General features: G+C 35.3%; 1 long non-coding RNA gene across 1 annotated transcript; it reads right to left on the bottom strand.

The window, feature by feature from the left end:
* Positions 1-4,880: 4,880 nt before the first annotated feature.
* LOC141410776 (uncharacterized) lies at positions 4,881-14,562 on the bottom strand. Its single transcript, XR_012435560.1, has 3 exons — positions 14,120-14,562; positions 5,369-5,474; positions 4,881-5,107 (listed from the first exon to the last, which is right to left on the bottom strand). It is a non-coding gene; the product is annotated as an uncharacterized lncRNA (long non-coding RNA).
* Positions 14,563-15,298: the final 736 nt, after the last annotated feature.

The following is a 15,298-nucleotide window of genomic DNA, read 5'->3' as shown; positions in this document are numbered from 1 at the left end:
CCCATCATCATTCTGATGGCCATCACTTAGCCAATTGAAAACATTCTAGCATTCCCTAATCTTACAGACTTCTGCTCTGTCCTCACTAGACTTTCCCATAATTCTCCATATACAGCATTGAAGGTTTTTGCTAAACTTCCTCTCCAAACTCTTCCAGCCTTTGCCAGGTAACCAATCCCAAAGCTACCTCCACATTTCTAGATAGTTAAATTTTATTCGACATTGTCATAATGAAACACCTGATTCAGGATAGACGAAAAGAAAAATAAATTTATTTAACTCACAGTTTTGGAGGATGCATGTTCAAACAGCATAGCATCAGTTCTGGCAAGAGTCTCATGGCAAATGACAAGGCTCATGTTGGGAGCACACAGACTTAGAGGTCAGGCTCACACTTATAACAGGCTCTCGTGAGAACTCAGGGATCCCACAAGAGCTTCTTTAACAGCAGCAGACCCAATGACCTAGTGACTTTCCACTGGATCCCACCTCTTACAGCTTCCACCCCACCTCTCGCTGCCACACTGGCAACCAGGCTTCTAATACATGAACCTTTGGGGGCACCTCAATCACATCCTCACATTCAGACCATAGCAGTAGCTAAGTAATACAATTGTTATCATTTGGAATACTTATTCAGCACACTGTTTGGTGTTATCGCTATTCAAATGTTAATGGATTTTATAACTATGAGATTAATTGCAAACTTCATCAAGAACAGATCTCATGAAAAGCAAGATACAAAAATTCTACTAATAGTATTATGTCATTTAAAAATATTTATTTATGAATTATTATTTATGTGTATATATATGTGCTTGTCTATATATATGCAAATATGTATTTATGCATATGTACAATAGACAATTTAATTTAGAGGTTTTTAGCTACATTTTAGTTCCAGTAAGCCAGTTTTCTGGATTAAGATTTGGGCTACTTAGTGGTAAAATTTTATAGTATTTCGTCCAAATAAGCTGGCTGAACCATTGATAGTTTAGACTAAAATGGTTAAAAAGGGTAATTTGTTTATTCAATGACCTAGTTACTAATCACTAGGGCTAGACATTTTTAAAAATTAAGAATGTTTCTAGTTGTACTAAAAAGAATTACAATATTTTTAAAAGCAAAACTTTAAAGAATGAATAACTGGACATTGCCTTCAGAAATCCAAGGAAAAGTGGTATAGACATGATAATACAAAGAACTCTCAAGCCGGGGAGTTAGATAATCTTTCTTACACTACACATTATTCCTCTTCTAAGGGAGTACATAAAACTTGATTCCATATGCTAAAATAAACATGTATGAGACATGGAGAGTGTCTAGGGAATAGCAACTGAGATTTTTAATAAAAAGACAGATTGGAAGATTGGGAAAACTGCACATATAAATTGAATATGAGCGTGAGGATGAGTAGATTTTTTTTTCTCTAGATCCCCAAATAAGCAAATTGAGGAATAATGTTAGCTTTGACTATACCAAAGAAGAATAAGGAAGAGTTGATTTTTGCTTAAACATATGAATGGCTTTGCCTTAGCATAATGGACATCTCATCTCATCCTGGGGGAGCTGGGAGGACATAATAGCTAAAGATAAAATCTGCCTGAGTGATTTACTTGTTACTTAATTCAAGATAGAATAATCCAACGTTTTGAGTCCGCTGGTTTTGGTTCATTGTTCCCTTATATTTTATCATCTTAAACACACTTCTCCTTCTGGCATTTTGTCCATCAATTTATGCTCACAATCCCAGAAATGAAATTGAATTCCATAAATAGTTTTAAAATACACACTGCTATGCAGAAAAAAATTTAAACACTGTAGGTGTTTGTGATTTAAATTACCTGCAACAAAGGCAGCATCTTTCAGTCACAAAAAGTAAAAGAAACTGCTATTTCTTCACAAGCTTTTGAAATCTGAATATTTCTGAAAATGCTCATTTTCTGTAAAGATCACAATTGAATTGAGTAGAAGAAAATCACAAGAAGTTTTAAGGTCATTTTCTAAGATAAAAACTTGATGATATAGAAATTATTTATTACTGATGAAAATGTTTAAACAATTTGTTTGAAGACAAAAATAAAATTTAAAAGACAAATGGAACTTTAATAAAAACAAAAACAGAAATGAAAGAATAAAATTGACCATAAATCCATAGCAAGGGAAAATATATTTTTTCATACAAAAGAACATATAAATTGGGTCTTTATCAACATGATCAAAAAGGATGATGTCAACATTCTATATTTAAAAATAAATCAGTGTTTTAGATATTTTTATTTAAAATCAAAGCTTTAAATAATAAACTTTAATCAACTTTAAGTGACAGCATGTTGACCTTGGTAGCAGGTGGAATTCATAAAATACCAAAGGTAAAAGTGAGATTTTCTCAAAAAGACTTTGAGGAGGCATATAAGAAATTTTCTGACAAACACTAGTGAATCTCTGGCCTACGTGCGGTAACAAGACATAGCTTAACCATAAAAAAGGGATATAATCTGAATGACCATCTAAAGATAAACAAAAAATATATCATGGGTACTCTGACTTTCATGTGCTCCCCAAAGTTCATGTGTTAGAAATTTAATCTCCAAAGGTAAAGTGTTGCTGTTGAGGTCATAAGGTCTCTGTCCTCATGAATGGAGTAATGTCATATCATGGGAATGGGTACATCACAATGACAGTAAGTTTCCAATAGAAGGATGAATTCAGCCTCCTGCTGTCTCTCTGTTTGTAAAACTGTGTGTGGGAGGGAAAATATACTCATGAATTCTTTTCAGAAATGTTGCTCCTGATCTCAGGGCTTTTACACATCCTGCTCCCTTTAACTAGATTTGTATTTCCATAGTACCTATACCTTACCTCCCTTACCTCTCTCAATTATACTATGTTATATCATTTAATGTCTCATCTTCTGTTCATGATATTTAAATTTTCACAAAGAATTCCCCTAACAAGCCTCTATTATTGCTCTCTTTATTTTTATCTATAGCTCTGATTTCTTTCTAACTTAATAGACAATTTAATCATTCTATTTTATTATTGTTGGTCTTTGTCTGCTAGATCACTAGATTTAGGATTTCAAGGGGTTTTATCTGTTTTGTACAATTTTTTTATTCACAATACCTAAAGCAGTACTTTGAATCACTCAATACATATTTCTTGCATGAGAGAATAAACAAATGAATGATTAGAAGACTATGTTATCATATTGACCAAGTAAACAATTATGTTTGCTAGAACATAATTTGCAATCAGCCCTTGAAGAAGGGACCATTCTTTTATATGCATGCCCTGCCTCTGGAGGCTTATGTGAACTGACTTAAGCTTCTGTGTATGTAGATATACAAAGGAAAGTTCTGCTTACCTTCAAAATCTTTCAGTCTAGTCAGAGAATGTTCTCTTCTGGGTAATTTTCTTTAAATTTCAGGAAAATCACATTCAGATTATGAATTACTGTGTATTGTAAGCTTTGCATGAGGATTTAGTCGCTAGGAACAGGGTTCCCCTTAGCAGATGGGTGGCCACACTTGGATTATACATGACCGTAAAGACTTTCCCTTTAACTTTGGCTTACAGGCTTTACACCTTACCCCATTCAGAAAGGAAAACTTCCCACATGTCCCCTGAATTCATCACATAAAATCCATGGTCTCAATAAAACCTCAATTCATAAAAGGAAAACACCTATGATGAGATGGTAAACCAAGTTTTCTTTTCCATTAAGGCAAAAAAAAATCAGGAAAAAGTCATAGAATCCATTTCTTAAAAGGAATTCCATGGCTAAGAAGAACTCCCATGGGGAAAGTCACCTCAAACAGACATCATGCTCCTCAAAGGAGATGGATAAATTAGGCTTGAACCTGAGGCTTATATGTGGGATTGGCAGTCTGCTTATTTTAAAATGCTGCGCTACTTGGGGAAGGCCTGATCCTGGTTTCCCTCTGCAGGAACTTTAAAAATTCAAGGCAATGGTACCATTTTCAGAAAAAAAAAAAATTCTCATGCTTATATTGTGCTTTAGAAAAAAAACTTACCAAGTGACCTAGCATGTTATTTTTATAAACCCTGAGTGTTCTTACAGAAAGAGATTATATATCCCACATAATGAAGGGATTAAAGTTGCTTGTCTATGTGAAAATTATTCTGGTTGGTTAAATGCAGATTTTTTTTCTATTATAAGCATTTAATCTGTATTGCTATTTCACAGAACTCTGATCGTCTTAACTGGACTTCTTAAAAACTATATTGTACCCTTTCATGAGGACAAAATACAGAATAGGTATAGCTTTGATATGAAGACGTCTTCATTCATAAATAAGGATGCATCATTTTCAAATCTCTAAGGCAAAGGACCCCAGGAGACTTCAGCCTTTGTTTTTATCAACTGCAAGTGCTTCTTTATCTCTGAGACTTGACCCCCTACTGTAGTTGAATCAATGACTATCTCCCTCGATTTCTCTGTGAGAAATTAATTCAAGGTTGAAAACTCTGATATCAGCAGATTTTCACCAGGTAGGCTAACCCAAATAAAATAGGTCTTACAGTCTGCTGTTTCAATATAAAGCAAATTTCAATGTGTTCTATGAAAAAAAAAAAAACAGATTTTCTGAGAATATTAGGAATACCTAATACAGATTATAGATTTAAACTGATATCTAGAAAAGGAACAGAAATTCATCAGATAAGCAGCAGACAAATGAGCATTCCTAGTGATGGGAATAATATGTGCAAATGGTCTATAGCATGGAAGAGCTTGACACAGTCAAAAACACTAAATTAAAAAAAAATCTTCTGAATAACATTTAATAAATAAATGAGTCAGGATTTTAAAAAATACTAAACACATTAACAAGTAACACTATGTCTCAATACCTTAACACAACGAAACTTATTTCCTGTGGCTGTGCAAAAAGCTCAGATGTCTTTCCAGGGTGGCTCTCCTCCAGCTGTTGACTCAGGCATGCAGACTCTTTGCATTGGGTGGCTTTGTTCTTCCAGAGTCTTTCTCCTCTCAGTGACAGGAGACATTCCGTAGGAAATGTTAGTACTGCACGAGCCCACTCACGTGCCATTGACTAAGAAGGTTCATTTGTCCCCAACTTAGCTGCAAGGGAAAATGAGAAATGGTCTTCATCTTACGTTCAAAAGGCTCATTATCTACAGTCTTTGCCACAAAGGGAGTAGAGAGAACAGCTAAGACCAGAGCAAAGCAGGTGTCGTAAGCCATAGGCATGAGTTTTTATCTAAAAAATAAAAATCAAAAGCTAAAGAATGACTTTAAGCAAGTGATGTAATTTTTGTTCGCACTGTTAAAAGGTCACTTTAAGTAAATGTGACTATCAGGAAAGCAGCTGCATTTACTGACCTGAGGTTTAAAAAGAGAGGGTGTCTTCAACACAAAGTTTACGTTTTATTCTCCTTTAGGAAGTCATTGAAGTAAATGGGCCTAGTTTGCCACAGAAAGATAAAACCTGAAATATTTTCCAAAATAAAGAATGATTCAAATTAGTATTTTTTTACTTAATTTCTGTTTCAACACATTTAAAAGGCTTGTGAAATATCTCATCTTTCAGGTCAGGGTTCGGTATCATATCACATATTCAGGAGAGACAGTGAGAAGGAGGGCGTGTGTGTCTTACCTTGTTTTTCTTCACCATCTGGAGAGTGCTGATACAGAACATCTCATTTTATTGTACCTACTTCTTGTACTAATTTTAGAAAGAATGCAAATAGGCTACATTTTTATTTCTAGAACTTTTTGTAATGTGTGAAAACACTTTAGTGTAAGGATGAGTCAAAAGATAAGTTTCTGTGAGTCACTAAGGAGTAAAGAATAGAAATGCCATTCTCAATATCTAGTAACTGACAGTTTTAATAAACATTTATAAAACAAGAGTATGTGTACCATAACATGTGGCAGGATAAAAATGCAATGCAGAGTTCTCCTTCATCAAAAGGTTCTGAACACGAGAATTTAAATGACTGATTGGTAAAGACTCTCCCTAAGGCATTGTGCATGGGAAAAAGAAGGTACAGAGACGGTTATTTTTTAATCAGTATGTTTTCCAGAGAAAACATTTGCTAATGGACAAAATGTAGATTCAATTCCATTGTAGCTAGTTTATGTGCCTGAATCCATCAATAGTCCTGTGTTAACACTGTGAAGACAGAGTGTAAGAAAATGCCATTGCTTTGTGTCTGTTGTCATTGCCAATGAAGAGTAAAGAAAGAATGACTCAGGGCATACCAGACTGCAGAGAGCTTTTAGAAGCCCTAGTTGGGAGATCTTCAAAGTCAGTTGCATATAGCTACTAATTTTTTCTTACTCCAGATTAATTGTACCTTACATAATTGCCCCAACACCAGTATAACTTAGTTGACTATCACTTAGAAGTGGAAGAATAGGAGCTCTGTCTCTAAATCAGTTTGTTTTTAAGGCAGTAAGGGGGTTGGACTGAAAGAAAAGGTGTTCTAAACCTTATTAATCTAGTTGCCAAACAATTTTATATATATGGTCATCTATAAGAAACAAATAGACTCAAACCTTTTCCACATCATGAAGATTCTTTGAGAATCTGAAAACAGTTATAGACCTCTGCTCCAGAAAAAATTTTCTAAAAGCCATATATACAGAGGTATTATTTTTATGGGTTTTGTTTGTTTTGTTTTTAACCTCTGAACTCAATTGTGTGCCAAAAATGTGTGACTTAGAGGGAGGACTTACATTTCTAAATCTAGAATTATAATTCATTTTTTTAAGATCCTGGTCCACTTCTGAACTTACATTAAATGTTCTCATCTTAATTTTACTTTTATAATCACACATTTATTCTTTAGTTTTTACTGACAGAAGAAGGATGACTTGCTGGCTGCTCATTGTCCTTCATAACCAAATTCACATGGAGCTTTTTTGTCTGGTTCTAAATTTTCTCTTCAAGATGTAACCACAGCATTTCTGAGACCTTCTCAAATGAAGATGCATATTTCCCAAAGTTCTATTTTCTCTACTTCTCAAAATCATGCAGTTCCATTTACATAATGTGCTATTCAGTATTGGGTCATTACTTAAGCTGAGTTTTCACCATACTTATTAAAACATCCTAGAGTCAGCTTTTCTTTTTTTTGATTTGTGAACATTCTTCCTAGTAACACATCCCTATTTAGCATGGTCCCAGATACTGTAACTAGACCAAAGACAGACAGGAAGGAACTAGTGGACAATTGACACTGCTTCAATTTATTTTCTCAGTCCAAACAGAGACAGATATTTCAAAACCAGAAATTCAGAAGAGTCACCAGTGACAAAGGGAATTATTAGTGATTCTTTCCAGACCTATTCTATAAACTATCTAATTATTTCTACATTTTTCCTACACATTATTTTAAAACTTACACTATTTCAGAAAGTTATTGACAACAACCAAATATGTTTTGTCTAATCACTTAGCATGTCGTTTAGAGAAATGTTAGAAAATACAAATGTTTTATGACATCTACATGATGCACAAGCCCACTTCTATAGATTAGAGTTATAGTCTAACCCCAAATCTAAGCCATCATCATTGAGGCTTAAAGATTTTTAACTCTAGAACCCTCACTGGATTTTTTTTTCCTGAACTGTAAGAAAGTTTTATCCCTCAGTGGGAGGGAAACAGAATAAGTATAGAAAAAAATGACAATAAAAGAAAAGTGTCAGATGTCCCAGCAAGAAAAATAAGTCAAAATCAAAAATTTTTAGGAGAAGGTTCTGGGCAAACCAAGAACACAAGGGAAGAGAATTAAATTGTTTAGGCTGCTTTCAGACTAATTATTTTAACATTAGTTTTTGGCTTCATTAGCACCACATAAAGGAACAGCATAGAATTGTTAGCCATGAGAAGCACACAGTGGAATGGGACAGGAAAAGAAGAAGCAATTATGCATCTTATGATGGAAGGTTAGACCTTTATTGTGGGAGTGGACCTTGTTGCCTCTCCTGGTTTCCTTATGGAATAGAAATACAGAAATACATTCAGTAATAACAAAGGAATCCAGTTTTCTGGAAAGAATATAATTTGATTTCAATGTACTTAAAGATATATTGTTTGCAGGATTAATTTGATACTTGAAATGTCCCACCTAACATTTATGTAGTTCAAGACTGGAGCTACAGGGTTATTCAATAGGCATCGAACTCTACAGTAGCAATAATGGAACATAAGTCCTGCAATATCAAAACTATCCTCTACCTTTCTCAATGACCAGATGTTTCACAGTGATTCACCTCTTGAGTGAAACCCATTGTGTCTAAGCATCCTCCTTGTAAAGCAGATTCTGGTTGCTTTAAAAAGAGAAATTATATAGTTATTGAATTAATTTATTAGATAATTTATTAGCATGGATTTGGTTATAAGCCACTTGATTTTTAGTAGTTGTGTTAGGTTCCTTCATTAGGAAGAAATTCAGAAACTAATAAAATATTGGTCAATGCTCAGAGATCACTGGCACAGTTGGGATGCTTAAAATAACTTGCCATAATCCAGAAGAGGAAAACTAAACCCTTAGGGTTTGAGGTACCACTTGGAAAAGAAATGGACCATGGAGAGGCAAATGAAGAGGAAACTGAAAAAACAAGTATTTGATGTAAATATTGCCAAAGGCTTATGTGTATGCCTCAAGCATCCAGGTTTATGCCTGTTTTAATTATTTCTAACTCCCTTTTTACTCTCAGAAGAGTCCTAATTTGGTCCATAAATTTTGTGGTCAACCTATGACAAGCCATGCCTTCTAGGCTGATGAATGGCTTAGATAACAGAATAGAAAGGCTTGAGAAGAGAGCATTTTTCACATAGATATAAAGGGAAAGGTCATATCAAGATTGTTGAGGACATTGAGTGCCAAGTTAAGACATCAGACAGTTAATTTGAGGGGCTAGAATATGTAGTTAAGATGACAATTTTACTTTTACTCTATCTGCCCTATAAATGCAGAAACTTGCCTCCATGAGTTCATTCTCACTTAAAGGAGTGTGTATACTCACACCACATGTCTCTCCTTCCTGTCCTAAACATAATATCTCCACTGCTGAATTCTCATCCTATTTTCAAACTTTTATTGTTCTGACTCTGATGGTCTTTCCTTTCTTTTCTTTCTACTTTCTCAATTGACAGTCTCCACAAGCCCATGCTTTAAATATCTGCTTACACTGATCTCTACAACATTTATAACTCTAGCCCAGCCTTCTTCTTGGAGTGCCCATGAGGTATACACCTCTATTTCACTTCAATACCTAGATGTGTCACACACATCTTTAAAAGGAGCTCTTGAATTCCAATGATCATAATTTCCATTTCACTACATTTTACAAACCAAAAATCCATGCAGCATCTTTGTTTCTTCTTCCTCTCCCTATTTCTCCTTGACTTAATATGTCCCACCAGAATTGCCTCCAAAGCATACCTGGCATCAATCAAATCTCTCCTTGATAGTTTTAGTTGAACATGATCACCAGCCCTCTTCATCTGAAAATCTTTCAGCAAGCAGCCTTTGAACTTGTTTCCTTCTTCTCTTCTTGGCCCTCCAATCTACTGTTCACATATTGGCCAAACCACTTTAAAATATAAAGCAATTACTTTGACACCCAACCAATTAAACACTGTCTATCAAAGAAAATGCCTTTTCTATTGCCTACCGGGTTTCCTTTGACCTGGTCCCTACCTGTCACCCTAAATCTATTTCCTACCACATGTCTCCTTCAGCATCGTTCTCCTTGCTCTTCTTCACACTTTTTTCTACTTTCTCTCTACTTTTTTGCCCATGCTTGTCTTTCTGCTGAAATGCTCAGTCTTCCATATGCTCATGGAAAGCTCTTTTCTTCTTCAGGTTTTGGATTAAATTTAACCTTTTTGGTGAGGACTTCTTTGGTCTCTGTATCATAAAATATCACAATTTATAATCCTTTCATGAATGTCTAGTTTTAATGCTTATTTACTGCCATTTCAAATATAAGCTTCAGAATAGCAGTGACCATTTCTGGTCATTTACTTTGAGACTATAGCATTGCAAATACTAAGAAAATATTTGTTAAATGAATATAACAGTGAATCAGTTAATATTTTACAAGTACTAAAAAATGAGAGAAGAAATCTAATGAAAAACAAATGAAAGAGCTATCTATGTCTGTGGTCCCTCAGAAACCTTGAGCTCCACAATTTGTTTTTTAAAGCAGTTCTTTTCAAGGATAATTGTAGAGAAAAAAGAAATGTGCAGAGATGTTTTTCTCTAAAAGTCACAAAATACCTCCCGTTAGGGCCACTCCTGGGACCTATGAGCTCATTACTGATAGACAATCTGGTCCCACTTTTAACTCTCCAGTGCTCATTTTGCTGACTTAAAGTAGGTATTTGGACTTTATTTGATGGGCACGCTTACCATTTACATGCTCAATCCCACTCTTCCAAGTCTCACAACCAATTAAAATGCATGGGGGATGTTCACACCTTGGTATCTGCCTACATAACTATCTATTTATGTAGCAAAAGCTGTCAACATGACAAGAAGAGATAGAATTTTTTTCTCTGTTCAGGAAGTACACTAACAATATTAACCACGGAAATCAGAGCAAATTGAATCCTTATTCTTCTACTCACTTCTAGATATATGAGAACAGTTTTACGTTGCTCCAGGTACCATAACATGTGTGTTTCTTGGTTTATAACTTTAAACTTCATAGTTGTCTGTACCTCTATGTTTTCCTTATTACTCACAAACCATTGTGGTTCCACACATTGAAGATGTAATGATAAGAATGAACACTTAAGCAACCAAAATTCTATCCTTCTCAATATAGACATAGATGTGGATACCTGGATGCATACAAATATACACGTCATCCCAGTCCTTTACTCCTAAGTACTGAACAGGATCACACACTTTTGAATGAATGAATTAATTAATTAAAGAACAGTGGTTTCTATTATCCTTTTGGATCGTCCATATGCTTCCCACTCCCAATGTACATGATGGAACAGAGACTTTTCCATTCAAGAAGCAGAATGCTACAGGGCATATAGTAGTCAATGTTCACAGATGATTCTGAAGTACTAACCAACAGATGTTTTACGTTTGCCCCACACTGGAGTAAGTGATTTTCCTTCATTAGACTCCAGTTATGCCACTGGTAACACCTCCTTGGTGTGCTGTGGTCCATAGCATTTGGCTCTGCTTTCTGTGAGTTCCCTCCTGTTTCATCATCTTGGACATCTACTTCTGAAGAAAGCGTGGAAGAACAAATACTTTTTGGTGAAAACAAGAGGTATTTTTGCATCTCAAATATATAGCTATTTTGTTGTTGATTTTTGTGTTAGCTAGCAAGGTTTTAGTAATACAACTCCCATATATTTCGGTCTCAAATAGAGCTCTCTGAGTATTTGTTTCTAGTCAAATCTATGTGCCAAGTCCACATTTAAAGTTGTGTTTGAGACATGAATCTTGTTAATTTGAGCCCATCATTGCTCTTGTGGGACCATACCCTTGGGTTTTTTAAAAGCTCTTTTTTTCCAATTGAAAGAAGACTATATATCCTCTTAAATCTTTTCCAGTCTTAACAAAGGCTATTTAAGCCACACCCTTGTTTTACTTTTAAAAACTGAGGCTATGCTATAATGGCTACACTTTGGACTTATTGAGAAATAGTTTTTTTTACAACACTGCAATTTCTGAATTATATATATTGTCTTCAAATTCTATTTGCAAACAATTCCCCCCACCCCCACCGCAGCTTATTTCTTTCTTAAGAAAGAATGCAGTTTGTTTGACATTAGCTCATGTTGTAAATGTTGCCTCGAAGGCACATAGACCAAAGACATAAGATCACCTGATCTATATTGTGTCTTTTAGGTTAAGAACAGGCAAAATTTTACCAACTATTTTGTTAGTCCCAAAAAAAATGCACCATTTTTCATTGTCAAATTAACCTCTGGCTTGCCACTTGTTCCCACATTTTAGTTTTTAGTAATTTGAATCTTGTTTTAGGTGATTCCTACCAAGTTGTCTGTTATATTAGCTATCTAACATAACAAATGACAGCATCTACAGTGGCTTAGAATGGCACACATTTATTATTTTACCATATCTGCAAGTCAGAGTCATGGGCATGGTTTATTGAATCCACTAAAAGGTATCTTCTGATGTTTCAGTCCAAGTGTTGGCTAAGACTGTGGACTCATTTTGAGATTCAGATAGGGAAAGGTCTCTTGCCCTTTGATGTGACTGTTGGCTACATTCATTTCCTCATAGCTATAGGATCCATAGAAGCTTGCTTCTTCAAAACCAATAAAAAGGGAGACTCCAGCAAGATAGGCACTAGAGACTTATGTAATCATATAACTTTAATCACACACATTCCAACATGTTTGCCATATTTAATTATTAAGAACCAAGTAGTTCCTGCCTACACTTGAAGCGAGTAAATCATTCAAGGATGTGAACACCAGGAGGTAAAAATTATAGAAGGAAAATAGGTTGTCAACCAATTTACATTTCTAAAGGTGGCAATTACATTCCCAGAATCACCTAACCTGCATATATGATTCTGGGTCATTGTTTGTCAGTGAGGAGAATATCTATATCATTTGGAAGCTGGTTACAAAATGAAAGCCATTATTCTTTGAAGTCTGTGACACCTAGATGCAGAGAATCTCTCATGTTACACAATCACAATGGTTTCTCAGACTTCTGAATTAATTCTGTTTGCTACACACACTCTAGTGCTTCTGGAGGAAGTCACTAGGGGCTGTTTCTTTTATTCTCTGGCTAACCTCTTTCAGACCTTTTGACTCCCGCTCATGAAAACCTAATGCCTGTATTAAATATCTTATTCCCATGAGAGCTATAGTGGTTTTATTTTTCTGACCTACTCCAGCAATAATTTCCTAACCCAGAACGATACACACGTACTACAGACCTGTCTTCCTAACTAAATCTGGGGAGAGTTTTAAGAGGTCTGTAACAACCGAGTAAGAAAATTTGGACAGTGAACCCTGAAATCCAAGTTATCACAAAGTTTGTAAAGGGGTTTTAATGCAAAGCCAGTTTGGGGAGCCAAACATCTCTTAGACCAGTTAATTTTCTCACTCTTATGTCATCATATGTCTGCGTATTATACCTTCGTATGTGAAAAGAGAATAGATTATTTCTAAATTTCTCTCTTCCGAAATTTGATTCTGGCATTCTTCTTCAAGCAAAACATCATTGTCTAGGTTCTAATCCAAGTTCTGTAATTTACTACATCTGTGATTTTGGTAATGTTATTTTTGCTCGCTCTGGGCCTCAGTTCTGTCTGTGAAATAGGGATAAGAGTACCTAGACAAAGAACGATTATGAATATTAAGGTGTTTGTAAAGCATTTAAAATACTAGAGTAAGCAATGAACAAGTATTTGTTAAAATAAAATATAAATACACTTTGAATAGTAACAAATATTTACTAGTATTAGTAAACAAGTTTATATACAAAATTCCAGGCACTGTGGGTAGTAAATAAATATAACATTAGCACCTTTGTGGTGCTCTCAAGATCATGAATAAAATGAAGTTAAACAAAGAATTGTAGGAGATATGGTAAGTGTCAGTGCACAGAATTCTTAAAAGCCTTGAAAATGACTAATTTTTTTGCAGGAGGGAACAGGGAAGGACTTTCTGAGGAGATGACATTTGAGCTGTTTAGAAGGACATTGCCTAGGGAGAAAGTGGTATTCCAGCACAGAAATTATATAGTTACACAGACAGAAAGAACAGCCTGTCAAAAGTCTTTTTTGCTGAGAGATTTTAAAGGTCTTTGGCAAAGATATTTAACCCATAAATCACTGAACTAGATATTTTGATATTTAGAAATGTAATCAACAGCAATTACCAGAAAAATCCCAATTTGGTGACTTAATTTTTCTCACACTAAAGTAAGTACAGTATAGACAGTTCAGTTCTGGCAAAACAGCTTAGTGATACCTATTGTCAAAAACCCAGATAAGGCATCTGCCTATGGACACACAGCCTGTGCAGTGCACAGTGCGAGTGATATTGACAGAAAAACAGTAATTTACAGTCTGACCCTCCATCCCCTCATCCCAGGCTCTTCTTACCTTCATCACTATGATCAGAAAATGATTTTCATTTTGTAAGATGGTCCTTGGATCTCCAGGTCAGCCAGACAGTGGAAGCAAGAGGCAAATAGGGTAATGAAAATGATGTTTTCTAATGAGACTGTGACTTGTGTTCAGAAAGGATGCTCTCCACTGCAACTTTCCAAACACCTCATTGCCCATAGCCCTGGCACAATTTTGGTGTAAGTAGGATGGGGAGACTTAGCAACAGCTTTCCAGAAGATGAAAACAGGAGAAAGAGTGGGTTTAGTTGGAGTTACAATCAAAGAGTGCCACACTCCACTCTTTGCTAATTTTGAAAGAATCACAACAGTTTGTGATTTCCATTCCACATTTTGTTTTGGACAGTGACCTATCTGCATCTGCTTATTGTATTTCTTTCCACTCACACTTTGCTGTCTCTGCACCAGCCAGGGTAGACTTCTTTCTGTCTCTTGGGCATGCCTATTCTTATTTGCCTCAGAACCTTTGCCTTGCTCTTTCTTTGGCCTGTTTTCCTCCTTCACTCCTTTGCCTAAGTTCTGCCCATTTATAAGTCTCAAATATCACATCTTCAGGGGATTCTTATAAATACTCAGGCTAGATTGGTAACACTGTATCCAAAAGCAATGAGTATTGGACACACATTTCATTCTATTCCACATCTATCTTCTGCTCTAAATTCTAAGGTGCAGGATGAAGGAAGAGTTCTGCCTTTAGCTTACCTGCCAATGTGGCTGGCCAATATAATAGTTTTGTTTACTTGCTTATTTAATCAAAGGGGCAGTGGAATTGTAACAACTCCAGTGTGCTCTAGAGTTCTCTAACAGCAAGATTTGTTGTTTCTATGTACCCATTTGGTTTCTTGACTTCACAGAAATTTAAGATTTTAAAAACACAATTATATGAACCACTAATGAAAGGGTATTCATAAGAAAACACATTCTGTAGACCCACACAAACACTAACTTTGTATAAGCGATCAAATAGTCACTTCTTTACACTTAAGTCTTTTCCTTGGGGGCACCATAATTATTTAAGGAGAATTTTAACAATACCTCTTGTCCTTATAAAAACATGAGCAATGAAAACTTTACTTTCAGGACTTTTTCCTTCATTTTCAGTACTGAGATACTAATAAAAATTCAGTATTTTTGTCTAAATGTACTCCTTGCATGC

The sequence above is a fragment of the Castor canadensis genome, chromosome 9 (assembly GCF_047511655.1).
Source record: "Castor canadensis chromosome 9, mCasCan1.hap1v2, whole genome shotgun sequence".
In the NCBI taxonomy this organism is placed as follows: domain Eukaryota; kingdom Metazoa; phylum Chordata; class Mammalia; order Rodentia; family Castoridae; genus Castor; species Castor canadensis.
Note: the sequence above shows the minus strand (reverse complement) of the source record. Positions and strands in the feature narration are given on the sequence as shown.